This window comes from Arachis duranensis, chromosome 8 (assembly GCF_000817695.3).
Source record: "Arachis duranensis cultivar V14167 chromosome 8, aradu.V14167.gnm2.J7QH, whole genome shotgun sequence".
Lineage (NCBI taxonomy): Eukaryota > Viridiplantae > Streptophyta > Magnoliopsida > Fabales > Fabaceae > Arachis > Arachis duranensis.
In genome coordinates this window covers 37,555,998-37,563,596 of record NC_029779.3, presented here as the reverse complement: position 1 = coordinate 37,563,596, position 7,599 = coordinate 37,555,998, and positions in this window count along the sequence as shown.

The following is a 7,599-nucleotide window of genomic DNA, read 5'->3' as shown; positions in this document are numbered from 1 at the left end:
TTTGTATTTAATATAATCAAAAGATGTCCTATTTTAAAAAACATGTTTGTATTAAAAGAAAATGTTTTAATTTAGATTTCAGAGTGTCATTATTCACCTTACTTGTTTCTAACAAAATGATTGTATTAATATGTTATGTCTGACAGAGAAAAACGTTAGGAATTGATCTATGTATTGATTTTCTTGGGGACTAAAATATCATTTTTTAAAATCTTTGAAAACCGATCTGGATAATTACTTAGTCGAAAAATGAATTGGGGACTAATCTGTCTGTTGGAATAAAATTTTGGGGATTAATCTGTGTATTAATTTTTCTTGAGGACTAAAATATCTGCTTTTAAAATCCTTAGAGACTGATTTGAATAATTATTCTTTATTTTATATTGAGTCAAATAGAACATATTGGGCTTGGCTATAAAGTATAAACAATAGATTTTATATTTTTTTTTTTAGAGAACTATAGATTTGTTTAGTTCATATATGATTCTTAATTCTAAAAGAGAAATTATCGCACTCTTGCCTAAAAGAGAAAATTTATTTTTTTCTCTGTACTTTTAATATTATCCTTTCACTTTTTTTAATATATTTTATAATATAGGAGTAAGATTATCTTTTATAATATTTCTTTTCTTCTTATTTTCCTTCCATCTAAATATATCTAAAAAAATAAAAATCTACTCAATTTCTTTTCTTTCTTTTCTTTCCTTTTTATTTCCTTTCTCTCTATTTCTTTCCTTCCAACCAAACATAGCCTTAAAATTTACCATGCCTTATTTCATTTTAACTAGCAAGACACTCGCACTATGTGCAGGCAACACAAATACAATATATGATGAAATGAAGTGAACGTGTATTTGATTTTTTATTTGGTGTTGAAAATTGAAGAGCATCATTATGATTTAAAAAACTATATATAAATTCTAAAGCACTTAGAACCGATTTATATAAAGAAAAAGGGATAGGTAAGGAAGTTGGTATTATTTTGTTATCCTTGAGTAATGTTTTGATGATATGAATATTAGAAAAAAAATAGATGGCATATATTTTGGTGTTTGTGATTGAGTAAGGTTTGATTTGTAGAAGATATGAATATGGAAGGATGAATTTAACAAAAGAATTTATGTTTTAAGGGTAGGATTGGTAGGAATAGTAATTGTGAATTAATAACTAATACAGATTAACAATTGAAATAGAACTCTAACAATGTAAAAGATATGAAAAAAGACATAAGTTTGAGAAAATAGATATATAAATAAAGAGTTAGAGTAAGGTTACTAAAATGAGCAACAATATGAGTCTTAATTCCTTGTTGATGGTAAGATATCTGATATCTTATGTAACAAGATTTCAAGTATTTAAAATTGAAAGTTTGGATGTTCTCGCTGGATTTGTAAAATTGAGCCAAATATAAGAAAATCATACATTATAATATAATTTGCAATAAGAAAATAATGTTGGTGATTGAAAATAAAGTCACAAAAATGTGAACTAAGGAATAAATTATTTTTTTATGAGCAAAAATTTATGTATATATAAACATGAAAGCTTTAAACAATACCTGATGTTGAACGTGTTGTTATATATTTATAAAGACTTTAGGACAGACAACATTTTCAATTTTGTTTGTGTTTTCATCATGAGTAATTATAATTTTCAATCCTTTTCTTATTTTTCACTCTTGAGATGGCAGCATAAAGTTGGCTATGAGCGAAAATATGTATTTTGAGTAGTAATCACACGTGGTCCAAGGATTGTCCTCGACTTTTGTTAATTGTCATTGCGTAAAAGAGCATCAGAGGAAATCGTCTCATTTGGAATCTAAATGGTAACCTAACATCTGACGGTGTGAGTGTCATTCTCGGAATGAAGACCTTATCGACACAGTTATTGGAATTTAACAATTTTGCTTCGATGACTTTTTCTCTAAGTCTTGTAATTATCAACTGCATACCATTGCAAAGCCTTGACGAGTGATCAATGTTTCTAATAAGCACCTTTAGCTTTAATTCATGATTTGGAACCCTGAGAACCTAATTGTTGCTAAAAACTCTAGCATGTGGATGGCATCAATTGCATTGACACCTCCTTCGAAAACACATTTATTGGAACTAACAACGTCTTGCATTCATTGTTGTTTAATGCAATCATGTAATCATTCACCTCATCTACGACATTAATTCTACGAGCTAAAATCGCTCGACTTTTCAACTGGCTTTCATTAGCCATGTTAGGAATATAATCAGGATGTATTGCTTTAGCAATTCCTTGAATAGGATCATTATAATCAGTGATAAGGAATTCAAGCGATATTTTAATCATATTGTATCCATCAGAGGTTCCTTCAGATTTTCTGTTTCCAACCTGAAGAATCCATTCAGTAAATTACTTTAAATCTTCTTCCTGACTATCTGTAGTCATAGATTGCAATTGCATGTTTACAATGAGCCATAATATTTCACAATGTTGCCATAGGTATGAGAAGTTTGAAGACGCATTTACGATGTATTGTCTTGTTCCTTTCACTGGCAAGATTTGCCTAAAATCCCCACCGAAGACAATTGTTTTACCTCCAAATGGCAATTGTAGGTTTTGATCATCTTTGAACCTCATCAAATCTCTCATTATCTTATCCAATGCCTCGAAGCGAAATTTGTTCATCATAGGAGCTTCGTCCCAAATAATTAGCTTAGCTGTTACAATTATTTCTGTTAATGGACTTCCTTGCTTGATATTACAAGTAGAGAACTCATCTGGGGTTAATGATATGGCAAACCTAAAATGTACAGTCTGGCCTCTAGGTAATAACAGAGAGGCAATATCGCTAGATACAATAGTTAACACTATTTGTCCATTTGATCTTAGTGCGAAAGCTAAAGTTTTCCAAAGAAATTTTTTTTCTGTACCTCCATGGCCATACAAAAAGAATACATGTCCATGTTGGTTTTCTGTAGCATTGATGATCTTATCATATACCTTCCTTTGCTCTGCAATTAATTTTGAGAGGCGGTCATTGTGTTTGCCTTCTAATACAACACGGTCATAATTTAACTCATTGAAGATCATTTTGTTTCACGTTCTGAGATGTTCGGTCTCTCGTGATGGAAATGGCATCGTGGATAATCTCGTAGGCTTTTCTCATTATTGTTCAAGATTTGCTCAATCTCTCAATCAAAGTTGGTTCCTTTAATTCATCATCACTGAAAACTAGATCTGAAATGTTGACAAAGTAAATATACTATTTTGTATTGGAGATGAAAACATATGCTAGACAAAAGAAATAACAGAAAAACATGTTTCCAACAAATTAAACATGTCATTTAATTGAAAGGTTAGTTGTTGCAATCCTTTTCTTACCAAATAAGCCAAACATCACTCTATGATCATGCAAAATTCCATCACTTAATAGCTGGTTTTTCCCAGACATCTTCGGGTCGTATCATTGAATTAAATCACAAAGAGTCGCAAACAACCTTCTCAAATAATGACCTGAGCCCCAATGACTTTCTTTTTAATGACATCAATATATTCTCTTTCGCCATCAAGCAAGCTACTTGCATAGCATGCATCTCAAAATGATGAGTAGATGCCATTGTAAGTTTGGATATCTACATAGCTTGTTGGTCCTTTTACAATATTAAGCAACAATCTTAAATAATATAGCTCACCGGATGATGGTGGAATGTAGATCATCCTTCCAATCACTTGATGAGTTTTTTCTGGGTTTCCAAGCTCGAGGTGAGGATTTTCAAACAAACTTTCTTGAAAACTCGTTATAAGTTAGTTCTCTAGCCTCAGCATATTCTTTATTAGTTGTGAACCAAGCTAGGAACATTGACCTTTTAATAGTTGCCTTTGCAACAGCTTCAACTAATGATTCATTATCTGTAAACAGAATAGGTTGTTGATCTGGCAGATGAAAGCTAAGCCTCTCAACAGATGGATTTCTGTAGTGAATATCATAGCAAAATATCCTCCAGGCAACTTCTCAGCGAGATATATATTGGCAATCGTAAAACATTTTCACTTCATCAGTTTCTACACCTGCTTTGCCACCGATTAAGTTTGTGGAAACAGAGCTTGTGACATGATTACTTCCTTTGTTTACATATTTGAACAAATACTTGATAGATCTTGACTGGTTACACCATTCAACATTAATGTGAGCACGATATTTAGTAACAACAATCTACTATGTGGCATGATGTACCTATTGTCAAGATGAATTCTTGACACTTCCACTGTGCATCCATTATCTCGACGCCTATAAATAGGATAACTATCTTCATCAACTGTAGTGACTTGATTGAATTTCTTAGGAAAATGACATATGCAATGTCCTTCCTCCATGCAAGGTGAACTTGGTCTGCTAATACCACATGGACCATGAAGCATAAAACATAGCTTTGTAATATTCATTGTCAACATCAAGATCAGAAATTCCAGCACAACTGATTTTGTCTATGTCTACAGGGGTTGGATATTTATCTTGTTCATGCAAGAATAGTAATCTATGTGTGTGTGGGAGTCCCCTCTTTCAAAATTCTATTGTATATATAACTGAAGAAAAAAAAAAAGACAGAACCTATATGGTTTTAACATCTGTAAGTTTGAATCATCAATCAATTTGAACCAATGTGGAAATAAATTTGTGAAAAACTTATGTAACTTTCATACCTGCTCTTGTTGCGCCAAATAATTTGATGTATCTAAGATCCTTAATCATTTTGTCTAATTTAACTTTAAATAATTTTCAAATCATGTCTTGCCTGTCCTCAGGTTTGAGTTTATGCTTTGCCCAGTACCGTTGTATTTCGTCCCATTGCGGATTACAGGTGAAAGTGATGAATAAATCTGGATAACCAATACATCTACATATTGCCATGGCATCTTGATAATTTTGTATCATGTATCTTGGTCCACCGATAAATGTTGCTAGCAATATTATTCTCTTTCCTTTTGACGCAGCATTAGTCTCGCCATTAAAAACAGCATCTCAAAGTCCATTGTATATTTCAGCTCTAAAGTCGCTTTAGTGGGTGTAAACTATATTTCAACCTAGCACTTTCAACCATCAAGAATGAATTGTCTAAAAATTGTTGGAATAAGCGGTGGAAATGTTAAACCGCACCATTGTGTAAAGGCCGATCTTGGATTTGAAATGCGAAAAAGTCCGACATTGTCACATGCTTCTCTTCATTTGTCAAGTTTTTCTTTACTTTGTTCAATACAATATATTTTTTCCATCCATCCTCACCATAAGGGAATAGAAGAGGATACTGTAAGGCTAAATAAGACGAGTGTAGCTCTATAATTCTTTGAAGTGGCCCTAATTTAGTTTCGACAATAATATATCGCTTTTGTGTAGACCCGTCGAAATCACCGACAATTAAGACAGCAACCTCAGAAACTGAAAGCAAATTATATCTCCTTCCATCTTTTCTTCTTTTTCCTATGAGTCGAAGACAAACAACAATTGTAGCATTGAAAGCAAAGAATATGTCTTCAGGAGGTTCTTGCATCATAGGAAGTTGAACTTGACCTTGTCGATAACATAGGTGAACTTGGAAAATTTAGAATTGTAATGCTTTTTCATGTGCTCTTCATACCAGAATAAAGCTTTGTAGTGTTGGCATGTAAAGTTAGGATCTCCAATATCCTAATAAGCTACTGAAAAGAAAAATTAATTAGTCAATGTTTGATAAAAAAAAAACTCAATTTTTTTTAAAAAATATAGAAGTAAAAAAAATTAAGAAATAAAAAATTGTTATATATTATTATTTAATTGAAAATGAGGCACTAATTAAAATAAATAATCATGCGTTAAAAGTGCGCTAATAATAATTATAAGATATTTCAGTTACAAATATTCAAATTATAGAATGTACATATGTTAAGACTATTAGAACTACACTTTTTGGCCTAAGTATGCATGCATACGGTAGTTTATATATTATATAATCAATCTCTAAGTAATACAATGGTTATTAAAATTTACTATATGGTGTAAATAATTTATCTTTTCGCGCATCGTGCAAACTTGAATCCTTTATTCGTTAATTATACATGGAAATAACTATAGTCAAGAATAATTATTTTAGTTACATTGTAACTGCAACGACTTGTAAAATATATCTATTGAAATGTATACCCATTCAAATATATATATATTATATATATATAACTTCATAATTTTATAAGTTAAATGGTTATATTGACATGATTTATGATATTAAAGTTTCAAAGTTAGATTCACAAGCCTTTCATGATAGATAGCATAAGAACAAAAGAATGGTGATGGCAGAATTTATTCGTTAAGCACAAACCTACAGTGGGAACATTGGGGTGGTACTGTTGTTCAATATTTCACTTAGTATTGTTGTCGACTGTTGCTAGCTAGTTGTCAGGTTGGAGCTCTGCTAAATGCAAAATATTAAATCAATTATGATATAATGAATGCAAATTTTGCTGACTGACATGAAAATGTTTCGAAACACATCCTTTGAATTTGTTACCGGGAGGAGATTTTGTAGCGTCTTATTGTTCCCTTAAAGTGAAATTGATGTTTGTGTTGGTGGCCAGTTTTTTAACCACATATGGCGATTTTGTCTTTGTTATGCATGTATTTTGACCTCAATTGGAGCGAGACGAGATACATACAAAAAGAAATCCTCCACTATGAGAATGGAATAGTAATAAAGAAAAAAAACATAAATTTTTGTACATATGTTTATATGCGAAATTTTATATTTATTTTATTTATTAAAAAAGTCTCAATTATTGAGAAAGCAAATAAATATTTCATGGAGACATCAAAAAAGAAGTATTTCATGGAAAAAGTAAATGTAGAGTCATTAGGAAAAGAGCAAACTATTAAAATTTGTTGTAAAATAAATAAAAGATATACTAAATATAAAATAAAGATGTATAAATAGAAAACTCTAGTATTAATATAATTAGCTCAATAACAATAATTCATATATATATTTACTAATATTATATGTGGTAATATATATGCATATCAAGAGAGAGAGAAGTATTCAGTAAAATTGGAACGTAAAGAGAGAAAGAGAATTGATTTATTTATTGTTGTGTTATCATCATAGACTTAAGTCTCTATTGATACACATACGAAACTTTGATTTTCCACACTACATTATTTAAAAATTAAAGATTCTTTCATTGGGAAACTGAGCCGCTCAAGAATTAATGGGCATCTAACTCATTTCTTATTCTTATCACAATAAAATTATATTTAAAAGTTCACATTGCTAAAAAAATAATTCGAATAAATATTCATGACAAATAAATTTTTAAAAAAGTTAAAAATGCGATAAAAAAATTACATATTAAAAATATATTTAAAATTTTTTTTAGAAATAATATTTTAATATAATTTTTTAGCAAGCATCATTAAAAAATAAAATTTATTATCCTCAAAATTTTATAATTTATGTCAAGTCATTTTCTTAATTTTTTTATTGTAAGTCACTAAATTTTTGAAAAATAAAAAAATTAAAATCAAATTTTATTCTAAATTTTTTGAATATTTTTAAATATTTATTCAAATATTAACACAAAAATTAGATTAAATAAATAAAT